This window comes from Pelodiscus sinensis, chromosome 5 (assembly GCF_052426305.1).
Source record: "Pelodiscus sinensis isolate ZL-2025 chromosome 5, ASM5242630v1, whole genome shotgun sequence".
NCBI classification, from domain to species: Eukaryota; Metazoa; Chordata; order Testudines; family Trionychidae; genus Pelodiscus; species Pelodiscus sinensis.
The window spans coordinates 79543631-79558755 of NC_143056.1; the positions used below are offsets into that span (position 1 = coordinate 79543631).

At 40.6% G+C, this 15125-nt stretch overlaps 1 long non-coding RNA gene across 1 annotated transcript; it reads left to right on the plus strand.

Moving 5' to 3' along the window:
* Nucleotides 1-393: 393 nt before the first annotated feature.
* On the plus strand, nt 394-5746 carry LOC142828998 (uncharacterized). The gene is made up of 5 exons (XR_012903210.2): nt 394-521; nt 908-995; nt 2330-2377; nt 4663-4898; nt 5535-5746. It is a non-coding gene; the product is annotated as an uncharacterized LOC142828998 (long non-coding RNA).
* Nucleotides 5747-15125: the final 9379 nt, after the last annotated feature.

Genomic DNA, 15125 nt, shown 5'->3' on the forward strand with positions numbered 1-15125 from the left:
TCTGAGAGTCTCGGTCCAACTGGTGGGGGAGTGCCCCTAAACACACCAGCCCACAGGCTATCTCGCCGCCCTGCCCTGAGCTGCTTCCGCCCTCTCTCCTACCCTAGCTCCAGGGTGTCCCTTCTGTCCCGCTGCTGCCGAAAGTGACGGTGCCCCTCCGGCTCGTCCACCACCGGATTTCCCCTGCTCAGCCGGTCAGCGTCTCTCCGGGTCTTCCGCTGCCCCGGGGAGGAGGAGTACTCCCGCGACCTCCTCGCGTTACCTCTCCCCCCCTTTCCCCTCCGTGGTGGCCAGCCTTTTGAAGTTCTCCGCCGGCCCGGGGGGGGTCTACGTGCCCCGCCCCCCCCCGTCGTGCGCTTCTTCCCTCCCCACCCCTTTGTCGGAGCCGCGTCCCGCTCAGCTGCGCTGCCGCTTCTTCTCAGCTGGGTGGCAACATCAATCAGCTGCTCCGCGGCTTTGCTCCGCCGCGCCGCGGCGCCGCTCCGCTGAGCCGCGGCGCGTGAGCAGCCGACACAGCGGAGGTAAGCGCTCTGTTGCCCTTCTCCCAGGGCACAGAGGCTCGGCGGTTGGGTGCGGGGTCTCGGTGCCCCGTCACAATGACTAAAATATCATAGAAAAATAGCAGGTAATGACAGCAAACTCCTGGCAAAATTGTCTGAATTTGTGCTTAAATTCATGCAACGTTTGGGATTCTTAAATATTTTTGCCTGTAGATTTCCAGCTGTCTGAATAGTGGAGTGTATAATGTATAAGATCACTCCATGAATAACAATTCAGTAAACTTGTCACATTTATTTGAGAAAATATTTTTAACCCATTTTAGTATTATTCTTCCTGCTCTAATAGTATGTCTAGGCACTATGAAGACTCTGAATCAAACATTGCATATCCTTCCTGTCTTGACAAGGTAAATTCTTCGTCAGGGTTGATGGGAACTCCCACACCTTTTCCAAGTTGGCAGTTGTCTGACCACGCCACACTGTGTTAATTAAGAGGTAAAATTTTGGTTCTTATGTGCTGGTGAAAGAAAACATTACCTCTCTGTTCTTTTGATTTATCACTAGATGTTGATCATTTATAGAAAAGTTTAAGTCTTTTACCCTATCCTAGAAAAAACTTTATTTGGAAGATTTAAAGAAAACAGATGAAGGAAAACTTCTGCATGAAAAAAAATCAACATATTATTCAGTGGGGAATGCCCAAACTTTGCTACACTCAAGTCCTCATTGATATTTTGCCAGGAACTCAGGAACCATACAAGTTTACATATAAATGAACATATATATTTTTAAATTCATGATTAAATTCACAGCAGGATAATATTTTCTTCTGCTTCTGTCTTCCTGATAAAGGAATATTAAGTCAGGTGTGATTGGTTTTATTTTAATTTCCATAAAGTAAAATCCAAATCACTTCTATAAAGCTTTAATAACTGGTCATATATAGTTGAGGTGGGATGAAGAAGTAACTGCACTTCCAGCACAAAAACTGGATGTGAGTCTTCAATGGAAATCACTGCTGCAGCCAATTAGTTGCAGTAATAGCAGCAGCTTCTCTGTTGCATCTACAACATGCTTTGGGGGGAAATGAAATCCATATAAACAACCCTCTGTCTTCTTCACTGGCTTATACAGACCTGGTTGAAGACTCCTCCTATGGCATGCAGTAGATTCACAGGCACCCAAGCATGTCTAGTTATCTCAAAGCCCTTACCCCCAATGCAGGTCTGATACAGGTCCTCAGCAGTGCAGTCAGTTTTCACCTGGGCTTCTACATCTTGGGTAAATTTCACTCATGGAGCAGTATCAATAAGATCATACCGATGGCTTCTTTTGGAAAAAAAAATTTCAAAAGAGAGCGTCCACACAGCAAAAGTGCAACGAAAATGTGATCTGCTTTTTCAAAGATAGCGTCCACATTGATTTGACGCTATCTCACATTTAAGTTGTGATTAGTATGGACAAAGTGGCCACCAGGGCCCCTTTGTTATTTTCTGGAAGCCTCTTTTTTCTGAAGAACTCCCTCTTCTGCATCCACACTGCAGTGTAGACATACCCTTCGTGATCAGTGAGGGATGTCTGCAGAACAGAATTGCCAAGTCCCAGCCATATACAGCATGCTTATGTTCATCATAAACTTGTATGGACAGACAGAAAGTCTAGCTCTTGGAGGACTAGTGTATCTATTTTCTTTACTTTTGTCCTCCGGTGATGTGGATTTTAGAACCAAACTAAAGAAAATTATAGCCATAATGAGCAAAAATCAAACAACTGTACTCCCTTCTTGCCCACCTCTCCATGACACATCTTTTTTTTTTTTCATTTCACAGCTGCTGACATCTACTGTGCAAGCAGAATTCATGGTGACGAGGACTTTGGTTGGTCAAGCTTCTCTAATTTTACTTTTAGTGACCAGCATTGCTGGTCTGGAAATTAATGACTTTCACCTAAGAATTCCTACTGTCAGGAGACAGCCTAATCTATATTCCAAGGGTGTGTCTAGACTACAGGGTTTTGTTGACAAAAGTGGACTTTTGTTGACGAAACTATTCCTGTGTCTACACTACCGCCGAGTTCTGTCGACATAACATCGACAGAACTCGGCAGTTTTGGCGATGGCGGTAAACCTCATTCTACAAGGAATAATGCCTTTTGTTGACAGAGTTCTGTCGACAGAAGGCGTTATTGCATCTACACTGTTCCTTGCGTCTACACTTTCATGTCGACAAAGTGGCTTGCTTTGTCGACAGAACTGGATGCTGTCTAGATGCTCTTTGTCGACAGTATCTGTCGACAAAGCCTCTGTTGACAAAAGCCTGTAGTCTAGACATACCCCAAATGACTTTGTCATTGTCTAGGGAGATGGATATTAAACCCCCCTCCCCCCAAACTAGAACTTAACTGGGAGTAAGCAAGGTCTTGTACTTGCCTCCTGTTATGTCCAGCATTCCCGGTCTCAGCTCCTTCCTTTCATCAGTGATGCAGGCCTCATCCTTTGCATTTCCTTCTTCCACTCCCATGTCTGTGTAGTTATTCATGCTGCTACTTATAGCTGGAATGCTCTCGAAAGCCGTGTTAGCTAAATCATACCATGTCATCACTCAAATCTCCCCTTGTCATTTACCAAACAAAAGTGAGATTGTTTTATACAGTATATGATTTTAAAATTCCTTTTTGGAAAACATCAACATGTGCATGTAACAAAACTAAGAGTCTAGATGACCATACCTAATAAGTGTTTGTTACCACCAGAATAGCTGGGCTCAAAACAAGGGGAGCTATGGGAAATACATAAGTGTATTTCATTTAGAGAAAGGAGTGGGATCAAAGTAAATTTTTACAGACTACTTAGTATCCCTTAACAATATGATAGGTCATCGGTTCAAGATTGGCTCAAAGGAATGGATGTCAGTTCCCAACATCTCTTTCAACTGCCCTCTTCCTTTTCCATGTGAGGTCCTCTTTCTAATCAGACCCTGTCTGTGTTGTTGATAAGATCAAACAAAATGAGAGCCAAAGCTGACATAGCCAGAGGGAAAAATATTTTGATGGAGACAGCAAAACACCAGGAGTCTGATTCTTCTTTGCCTCACATCTTGTTCTAAGTGAGAGTAAAATGTTACCAAATAATGATGTATTCAAAATCAATTTTGCACCAGTATAAAGGATAACATAATGTGTAAATCAAGAGAGAATCAGGCCCATCATTCACAAGACCTTCTTTATTGAAAGCTCTTTCAAGAAAACCAAGCCTTCCACTTTACAGTCATTTGTGCAACAATCGCTTAGTTTCTCATCTCTGAGTCAGATGACAAATTCTAAAAAATCATGGCAAACTATTCCAGGACTGCAAAAAATCAGAGGGGATCAGGCCCCAATTTTATGGGTGAGATGTGAAGCAACTGCATTTTATTAGCTGACCCATTATGTGTTAAAACAAAGCACCGCTCAAACATGTCTTATGGTAAAAATGCACCCTGTTGGGGGAAAAAACGACATTTTTGGAAAGCATTGATTTTCTTTTTTGTAATACCACATCTCACAGTCCAAGATTAAGTTATGCCAATGTAATTTGCAAAGATAAAATGCAGCAGAGTTTTTCTCTGTGATTTTGTCTACACTGCAGGGTTTTTGCACAAGAAGCTTTTTGCGGAAGAGATCTTCTGCAAAAGCTTCTTGTGCAAAAGTGCATCCACACCTCAAAAGCACATCGCAAAAATGATGTGCTTTTGTGCAGGAGAGTGTCCAAGGTGCATGGATGCTCTTGCACAACAAAGCCCTGATGGCCATTAACAGAATTGCCATTAGAGCACCTGTGCGTTTTCTGATAGGCTCTTTTTGCGCAAGAAAGAAGAGGAATAACTCTACCAGCAAAAGCCCTCTGTCCTGTCAATTTACTATAATTTTTGGGGGCAAAGAAACACGCTTGAGGCATGGACGCACTGCCAATTTTGGGGCAAAAACCTTGTAGTGTAGACATAGTTTCTCTGTGTGTGCATGTGTAGAGTTTTTGTAAAAGCTCATCCTGAAGACAGAGATCTAAAAGTAGTGAAAATAAACTGCAGAGAATTAATTTATCAGAGAGGAGCAAGAAGACCATTGATCCTTATTTAAATGCAGGACATGTGGGATGTTTTTGAATGTCATTGTTGTTTTTACACAGCAGATGTTACTGATGTCAAGGCTCTTGGAAGGAAGTGGCATGTTGTACAACATGAAAGATGCAGTAATGCAAGGTCTTCACCTGCAATCCATAGGAGAAATTCTCAGAGGATCATCTCACCTCTCAGCACTGAGTAAAGCTGAATCGCTTAAGAAACCTTCTTACCTGGCAGCATTTATTTCTCATTCTCCAAAAATGTATAATTGGGGCTCAGAAAGAAAGTTAGAGAGCGAAAGGTAAATTGGTCACCAATTTCCATTTTATTTATTTCCATCACACGTTCCACGTTGAATACGCTGCTGGAATGCCCAGGGTACTGGATCTCCAGCAGTCTTAACTGTTGTTGAAGAGTAGGATACATTAATTGAAGAATGAGACTGGAACAAAGAGCTTTGTGCCTGTAGATGGATAATTCCAACCTGGGCCCCGTTTGGCAGTGACAAAATTGTTACCATCTGACAGTTTGTTTGGTGGCCTAAATTAAATGAAAAAGCAGCCTACATTCAGATTCTTAATGGGCTAGAGATTTGTGCCAGCCACAAAGTGAATAGAATATTTGGCATTCATTCTTTTCCTTATAGACTATCTAAAACAGACACAGAAGGACTAAACTCCTCTCTCATCACTAGCTGTGATCGTCATGCAAAAGAATTGAGATAAATCTGTCAGTTCAATCTTCATAGGACTGAATTAATCCTAACTGATTAGGAAAGATATAAATTACCAATCTCGTACATTACTCAGGACATTCCGGCAATTAAGCAAGTTTTTCTCTGGTGTTAAATCATGTAACTCCACTCTACATAGAGAGAATTTCTCCAGTACCAATAATCAATGATCTCTCTTTGCTTTCCCCTAACATGTGCTTGGAGGTGCACTGGTCTGAGGAGAGAGGAGCAAGAGCTACACTATGCATTGGAACAAAATAAGCCCATCTGTCTCCATTTGATAAGTAATTTTGCTCTGTCTATTTCAAAGGGTTTTATGTTTGTATTTTTTTAAATAGCCAGAGTTTTATTAAACTCCTTATGGTCAAGCTGGCAAATTAAGGTTTATATAAATTCCAGGGACAGGAGTCTGGCCAAAAATTACAAATAAAATGTAAACACACAAACTTCTAAAATAATGTTAATACCTATTTTGAATGTTTTTATTGGTATAATAATTTCAAGGTGTAAGGCAAACCACATGCAAGTTATATTTCCTTCTTTCTGTATCAGAATGTAACTTCAGTTAAGATGAAAGTCTATTTTTATAGATTCATTCAAGTTGGTGGCACAGACATAGGGCCTGGCCGTCTCTTTTGTGGATCAATGGGCAGAAATGGGGGAGCAGTGAAGACCATGGAAACCAATTACAGTGATAGCAAATTGCACCAGTGTGTCCTTGTGCTCTTGCAGACACCAGCAGTATTGTTCAACTGAACACTTGCTGTCAGGTACAGAAGATGCACTCATATGCAACAGGGTGTTTTACAGGAGGACAAGTAACACCATCGACCAGGTTATAGGCTGCAAGTGCACCACAGCAGGGTCCTATCATGTGCATTTAGAAACCATCCGTCAAAGAATATGTCAGTGGTGTTGTGTAATCCACACACTGAGGCTATGTCTACACTTCAGGCTTCTTTCTCTAGAACTTTTTGTGCTCTTTTGAGTTCTTGCTCAAAAAGTTCTTGCGCAAGAGTGCATCCACACTACCATGTGCTTTTGCACAAAAGATGTGCTTGCACAAGAAAGCTCTGATGGCCATTTTAACTGTAGGGGTTTCTCGCACAAGAAACCCCTGTTGCTCTTGCACAAAAAGGCTTATTCCTCGTGTAGAGAGAAATAACTCTTGCACAAAAAGCCCTGTGTTCTTATGCTTTACTGTACTTTTTCTTGTGCAAGAACAGACTTGTAGTGTGGATGTTCCACAAGTTTTTGCGCAAAAACGCAAAACCTCTGCAGTGTAGACATAGCCCTAGTGGGCTATGTCTACACTACGGAATTTTTTTGGAAAAATGGCCTTTTTTCCAGAAAAAACGTCACTTAGGTCCACATTGCAATCGCGTTCTTTTGAAAAAAAAATCGAAAGGAGGGGTTTTTCAGCCATTGATAAACCTCTTTCTATGAGAAAAAAGCCTTTCTCTAAAAGAGTTCTTTCGGAAAAAGGCATGTGTGGATGGGGACGAGAGAGTTCTTTCGAAAGAAGAGGAAAGAGGAAAAAGCACAGGTGCCCTGGTGGCCACTCTGTCGATAGCAATCACAGCTTAAATGCGAGATAGCATCCATTCAGTGTGGACACTATCTTTTGAAAAAGCAGATCGCTTTTTTGATGCACTTTGGCAGTGTGGACACTCTCTTTTGAAAGAAGTTTTTTTGGAAGATCTCTTCCGGAAAAGCTTCTTCTGAAAGAAGCCTGCAGACTAGACGTAGCCAGAATGGTCAAGAATTTGGGAAAACATGTGGGGGCCCTAAAGTACAGTAATATAGAATCCATTAGGACAAGGTTGTACTTATCCCTCGCCTTCATCTGCAGAATAGGGGCTGGACAGCAGTTACTTTTAATTTGTGTTCTAAAACATGGAGCAGGACCTCGCTGTTCTAGGCACTGTGCAAATATGCATGTGTAGTTCTGTTATCCACTCAGCCTCTTGGGCATTTTTTGTGATGCGATTGGGTCTCTTCCATGGCTCCATTGATCTGGATGCACAGTTGTCTCTGTAAAACAGATGATATGTGTGGTAATGGGGGTGGTAATGACTAGCAAACAAGGCTGCTGAGGGGGAAGAGACAAAGGGAATAGCAGTCCTGGGTCCTGGCAATTTAAATCACCACTGGAGCCTCAATGTGGTACAATCACGATGGTGCTAAGAGCTGGGTTTGGGAGGCTAGCCCCCTCAGCCTGCCCTTTCTGCTCAAGGCCCCACTCTTTCCAGGGCCCCAAAGCCAAGGCTCCACACACATACCTTGCCCAGGTAATAGTAAAGTCTGACTTTTCTAATGGCTTCTATTGTACTTGTTCTTGTATTAACCGTGCAAAGGTAGATATTTTGATACCATAAATAATGCATTGCCACTCACAGCAATAAATCCTCCAAGTACATGTGCAAGTCGTTCTTCCACAGTAGCAATGAATATGATGTAAGTATCTGACTAGATTAATAGGTCCGACTCCTAAAAGTATCTTTTAGCACTAGAGAGACATACAGCTCTGTAGCTTCTTTCAAGCAACATACAAGTTCTGTTAAATCCTACAGAAGCTGACAGCAAACCAAAGTCTAGTCCAAACAGATCTTTTTATATCAATAACTAATTACATCCCTGCGCTGTCTCAGTAACACAGACTGATAGTTCCATTATCGAGTGTAATTAGAATAGTTTTTAATTTATCAGTAAGAAACCATCTAATTGGTGAAAGAACAGATGTTGCACATCACATGGTGCAAGGATAATCAGAGAGATGTAAAATGGCAAACTTGGCTGTGTAAGACGTGTGGAATTTCTTTCTAAGAGGAAAAGAGGAGTCCACGGCTTCTCAGGTTTCATTTTACTCAACATATATTAAAAATCTGGCAAATGCTACCTGGAAGAGCTACAAAGAGTGATCTCCAGTTAAGAGATTCTTAGCAAGGTTCCTGCCAGCTCTGTCAGGAAGGAAGCTCACACAGAAGAGCTGATGCCTACTGTCTACACAGTATGGGCCTCAGCTGCAGTCTTGTGTTGCGTGCATACACCCAGCAAGTGTACCTACAGGAAAGGACACTTTGCTAGTTGAGCAATTCTAGCAGACACCATAGATCAGAGCAAGCCCTTCATGTCTCCTTTATGCCTGACTTCATGCAATTCTGTTTTCCCTCTCAAGTATGTGAAGAACAAGGAGAGAAGTATAACCTTTTTTTTCTATCATGCTCTATTAACAGAAAAGCTGACTCTTGACTGAAACAAAATCAGAATTCTTGGTGTGCAAATGTAATTGAGGGAAAATGAAATATTAAAATTCAAGATGGGCCCTGAACAAAAATGAACAATTTCCCAAATTTTGAGGTGTTTCTCGCTTTCACAGACATCTATCGTAGTGCCCCTTAGTCATCTCTTTACAAACTGAACAATTCTTGCTCTTTTTAATCTATCCTCATATGGAAGGTGTTTCATACCCCAAAATATTTTTGTTGCCCTTCTCTATGCTTTTTCCATTTCAAATATCTCTTTCTTTTGACTGGGGGCAATTAGAATTGCACACATAATTCAGGATATTAAAATAACGTTTATTTATATAGTGGCAATAAGATATTTTCTCTATTTTATCTGTTCCTTTGCTAATGGTTCCTAACATCCTGATAGTTTTTTGTTTTGTTTTGTTTTTTGACTGCTGCTGCACATTGAAAGGATGTTTTCAAAGAACTATCCACAATGACTTCAATATCACTTTCTTGAGTAGTAACAGCTAATTTAGATCCTGTTTTTTAGATTTATAATTGGGATTATGTTTTCCAATTAACATTACTTTTCATTTATCAAGATTGAATTTTATCTGTCATTTTATTGCCAACTTACCCAGTTATGTGAGATTCTTTTTTAACTCTTTCCAATCCATTTTAGACTTAACTATCTTGAGTAGTTTTGTATCATCTGCAAACCTTGCAACCACATTTCTTGCCCCTCTTTCAGGTCTTTTATGAATATGTTGAACAGCAAGATCCCTATGTAACACTCCCCATTCTGAAAACTGACGATTTATTCCTACCCTTTGTTTCTTTTCTTTTAACCAGATTTGATCCATCAGAGGAACTCTTAGTGCATGACTGTTGACTTTGTTCAATAGTCTTTGTTGAGGGACCTTGTTAAAATCTTTCTGAAAGTCCAAGTAAACTATATCCACTGAGTCACTATTGTCCACATGTGTGTTGATTCCCTCAATGAATTCTGATAGGTTGGTGTGTCTTGATTTCCATTGTTCCCCAAAAATTGTGTTCATCTATGTTCATCTCTGTTTCTGATCATTCTGTTCTTCACAATAGATTCAACCAATTTGCCTGAGATAGAAGTTAAACTTACCAACCTGCAATTACCTATGGAGTCTTTAAATAAAAACTCCATGTCATATTAACTATCTTCCAGTCATCTACTATAGAAACTGATTTAAGTGATAGATTGCATAACATGTAGCTACAAAGTTCTGCAATTTCATGTTTGGGATCCTTCAGAACTCTGGACCTGGTGATTCATTACTGTTTAATAAATGTATTGGTTTGATCAAAAACTTACTCTACAGAGATCTCAGTCAGGAACAGTTCCTCAGATTTGTTACTTAAAAAGAAAAGCTCAGATATGGGAATATCTGTTACATCCTCTGCAGTGAAGACTGATACAAAGAATTAATTTACCTTTTCTGCAATGACCTTGTCTTTCTTGAACATTCCTTTAGCTCTTTGATCATCCAGTGTCTCACCTAGATAGTTTGACAGTCTTCCAGCTTCTGATGTAATTTCCCCCCACTGTTTTTGTATCTTTTGCTACTTGCTCTTCCAATTCTTTTTTGTCCTGCCTAAGTATATGTTTATACTCGACTTGCCATAATTTATACTCTGTGCTATTTTAATTATCAATTTTTAAAGGATGCCTTTTTACCTCAAACACCTTTTACTGTATTGTTCAGTTATGGTAGGGTTTTTGGATCTCTTATTATATTTTTAAATCTGGGGTATACACTTAATTTAGTCCTCTATTATGGGACTTTTTTAAAATCTCCATGCAGTATGTAGGTATTTTACTCTTGAGACTGTTCTTAATTTCTATTTAACTTGCTTCCTCATTTTTGTATAATTCACTTTCTTGAAGTTAAATGCTACTATCTTGGGTTTCTTTGTTCTTTCCCTTCCACTCCCCACTACAATATTAAATTTAATTACATTATAGTCACGATTACCAACCTGTTCAGCTCTCTTCACCTCTTGGGCCAGATACTGTGCTCCTCTTACAACTAAATTGAGAATTGTCTCTCCTCTTGGGGTTTTAGGACTAGTTGGAAACTGTCATTAATGGTGTCTAAAAATTGTCCTCTGTGAAATCCTGGACTTTCACAAAGGACTTCAGATCACTGGTGATCATCTTCATTAGTAAACCATACATAGTAGACATAAGTCTGTGGTGTTTATGAAACATTCCCAAATCCCCAGTAGCTTTTGGGCCTCTGGCAATATGAAAGCATCTGTATCAAACTGGTATGTTAGCAAGTGTTTTAGTTTTAAGTTGTTATGCCTCCTTCCCAACTCAGGCACAATAAATGCTGAATTGGGGGCCAGCAAAAGTACCCCAAAACTTTATCTACCAGGCTTTGGTATAAAGCTTCCCCCCAATATCTTAACAACCTAGATTTTGGGAATAAAATGCCGCTGCCACCACCCAAATATTAATAAAGCAACCAGGGAGAGACTACTTAGGAAATCTCACCCCTAAAGTACAAAACAGGACACAAACATTAACCAATATCAGGTTAATAAAAAGAAAAGAGAAAGAACTTTTATTATGACCACAATATTCCTGTTGCAAGCATAATAACTAGATGGAACAGTAACAAAATAGTATACTCACTGAGGAGAAATTTACCATGGGCCAGGAACTTAGTTACAAAGGAGAGCAAAACCCATTTTTACATGCAAATCCCATTTCCCAAACCATAAAACAATAAAAACAGATTTATCTAAACTTTATCCTACTTACAGACTGTGAAGAGTATTTCCTTAGAGGGAGACATCGTGTCCCCTTCAATTGCTGGAGAGAAACTACTCCAGAGACAAAGGAGAGAAAAAAACACGAAAATTCCTTTGTCCCAGTTTGAAATTCCTACCTACATTTCTATTGGCTGCCTGCCACCTGGTTTGGGTAAGGGACATAGTTAACCCCTTAGTCCCCAGGGCTATGTCTAGGTTACATGACTCTGTCGACTGAGCCATGTAAAATAGTTTATTCGGCATAGGCAAAGAAAGGGGGATTTAAATAATCCCCGCTTCATTAAAATAAACATGGCCACCATGCTGTGCCAACGATCAGCTGATCCGTCACAGTGGGGCAGTCTAGACGTGCAGTGGTCAACAAGGGAAGCCTTTGTCAACCGCTCCGGTATGCCTCGTGATGCTGGCTAACCCTCATGGTCATGACATAAGTACTACCCATTCACTAAGGGTAGCAGGTCATATGGTTGCTTTAGTGTTGATAAGAGACAAAGTATTCATCACTGACTAACTGGGAAATTCATATAATGCCCTTCCCCCGTCAGTTCTTCCAAAAGATGTTTTTTTCCTCCCAATTTTCAAGTCTGGGTTGTCTCAGACAGGTGCTTCTGCATGATAGCAAGGATGATTTGAGACATTTAGAATCTGTAACAAAATCCGAACATTGAGCCTTATACTTATCTTTGAACAAGAATGAGAGATTTAAGCTTTTTTTATTTCAAGACAGAAAGATCCAAAAGTTCATAGGTTTTAAAATCCCCAAAGCATCATGTCCCAAAACCAGGAAGAATTGCTGAGCTGTCTAGTACATGGGGAAAATAGGAAAAATGACAGCCATTTGGCACTGATCACTGCTTTCTTTTTATTTTATAATCATTTTTGTTAGGACCACAGACTAATGAGGAAAAGCTTATAGGTGATAAGAGAAGCAGAATAAAATGAAGTATTCATACACCAACTAGACTTTGCTGACTTACGTATCTTTCCTGAAATAATCGCTCAGATTTATGAAATGCCTTCTTCCCCAATGGGTGCACCTTACAAAGCAGACACCATGACTGGGGTCACTGTAACACTTCTGAAACACAGCCACCTCTGAAGGGAATACAGTAGTTACTTAATAGTGCACAGTAATCAACTGATCAATGTAGGAAGCAAAGAAGAATCTTGACTTAACTGAAACAGCTGAAGTTAGCAGGGTGCAAGTCATATTCTGGCCAACAAACCAAGGATGACACACCTACTTTTGCAAAAAAGGATCACAGTGTACTGTCAAGGCATCTAGAGTCTAGATAGATCTCATTCAAAAGGCTGTAGGGGCAATAGTCCAACTTGCTAATTTAGTCGATGGTGCTCTTCTCTCTTGGTCACTGCTATGTCGATATATTACAGTGGCAGTCACTGCTAAAAGTGCTGCCTCTAGATAAGAAGTTGAATCAACGTTGTGTGTCCTGATACCCTGTAACAGAAATCTACCTGGTCAGGGGCTGTGTTTGTTCACGGCAAAAAACAACGGGGCCCTAATATTGACTGGGGAAACTAGACACTTCTGGGATAAAAATTATGGTTATTATTGATTACTGGGCATTGTTCGCAAATGTGTTCCCAGTTTTTCACTGGGAGTTAACGTCAGTGTCATTTCCAAACGTCTCCTAGCTTAATTCCCTTCTGCCTTAAATTCGCACTGCAGTTTAACTATATGTTCATTTTTTCACGCTTCAGTGATGGGTGAAATTACACTATAGATGATCTATCACTCAAGCCAGTAAAATATTTTGGGGTTCTTTGGGTATTTAGATGAAATGTATTATTTTATTTGGAAATAATCTTTGCATACTTAGCTGACTTACTTTAAAAGTGGTAAAATATTTTAGTTAATGGGCCAAATCTAAGGTCCTGTCTTAATCTCCTGTTCAGCAAACACTTAGGCACTACCCACATACATGACATGAGTGCAAGCAAGAAGAGAGGTCTTATTCTTAATCTGTATTTATGCAAGTCTCCTACTGAACTCAGTGGAAGTTTTGCTTGATTAAAGACTGAATAAAAATTTGAGAAAGAAGCTCAGGATTTGGCCCAGTTTGACCCACAGAAAGGTCTCATTTAAAGATACTGATTTTACACGTTTGAATGAAGCTGGGATTGAATATTTAAATTTTCTGGTTAAAAATGATCAGCTTTAAGTTTATTCCCATGGACAATTATATTTTAGAAGGATTTTAATGTTTTATGAGGATGTTGGAAGCTGACAGATTTTGCTATGCTTTCGTGCTACAAATCACATGACCCACAGAAAGCTCTCATCACAGAAGAAAAGTTTGCATGAATGAGAGATAACAGATATCATTGCCCTAAAGGTTGTAAACTTTCCCTTTCATCTAAACCATTAATGCATATGGTTGATTTGCATTCATATAATGCAAGTAATGCTGACACATAAAGAGTGGTAAAATTTATTTTTACAAGTGATATTAACCTTTGCTTTTCTCCAGTGTCATGTTGAACCTTCAGCTGAAATCTCTAATCAGAATAAGTAATTTGGAGTTGTGGATTTTAATATGTTGCCCAAATAGTGAAGGTAACAGTGAAGTGGTGATCTAGTTAATAGAGTTATTTTCCCATGAAAATGAAAAGGATGGGTCAATAAGTAGTGGGGTCCCAGTGTATCATTCCTCCATTAATCAGAGACTGAATTAATGAGGCCAACCATACAGAATATTCAGGGTAATTGTAGTAGCCAAAGTAGAAGATGCAAGTGCAACATATTGAATTGAGGGACAAAAGACAATGAACATGAACATGAGATAATTTACATATTCAAATTTGAAAGACAAAGAATATGCAGTGCAGAATGATAGATCTTATTCTGTCATTCATTTTAATTATTTGTGTAAATTTTAGCACAAAGTGAAATATTTGTACGTAGGTTCCCCAAGGTTAAAAGTTCTGAAAGGGCTATTTCTAGGCATTTGTCACCAGGCTAAATAAATACTCTCATCATGGACTGAAGGCCAGTGGAAAGGGCACAAGAGTAGGATGCAATTATGCCTGCATTCTGTTCTTAGCTCTGCTGCTGGCTTATACTATGATCTTGAGATTCAAGTCAATTTACTTCTCTGCACTTCACTTCTCCCATTGGGACAATGACACTCACTGTTATGAAGCACTGTGACACAGGGGCTCATTGGCAGATCAGTATTCTGTGTCAACAACTCTTATCATGTCTAACGTACTCAGTGTACTTCATGCATAGCTGTCATTGTGATGGAACTGACAAGCTCCGCACTCCTGAAGCAGGGGCCGCACAGGAGGAAACCCACACGGCGGCACAGCTACAGGGAGCAGGCACAGGCACCGCTTGTGGTGGAGCTGTCGTGCCCCGTGTGCCGGGGCTGGAGATTGCACTGGAGGAGGTAGGAGCGACGGTGCCGCTGCAAGATGCCCACGCATGCGCCGCCAAGGCAAGCGGCCATGGTGAGTCGGCCCCTCCCTCACGTAAAGGGAGGGGGAGCGTATGATGGGCCAGTGTGCACTCCATGTGGCCGGGGCGACGTTGTTGCATGGTCTTCAAAAGGGACCCGCCGGTGGTCAAAGGGAGAGAAGTAGGAGAGATGAGCGGGGATGGAGCAGTGCACGGGAGGAAGGTGGGGGAGTAGGTCCAGTGCCGGAGCAATCATGATATAATGGGCTGAACGTCAGGGGTCGGGCAAGGAAGTAAGAAAGCAGGGAAGGGGGTGAGTAAGAAGTG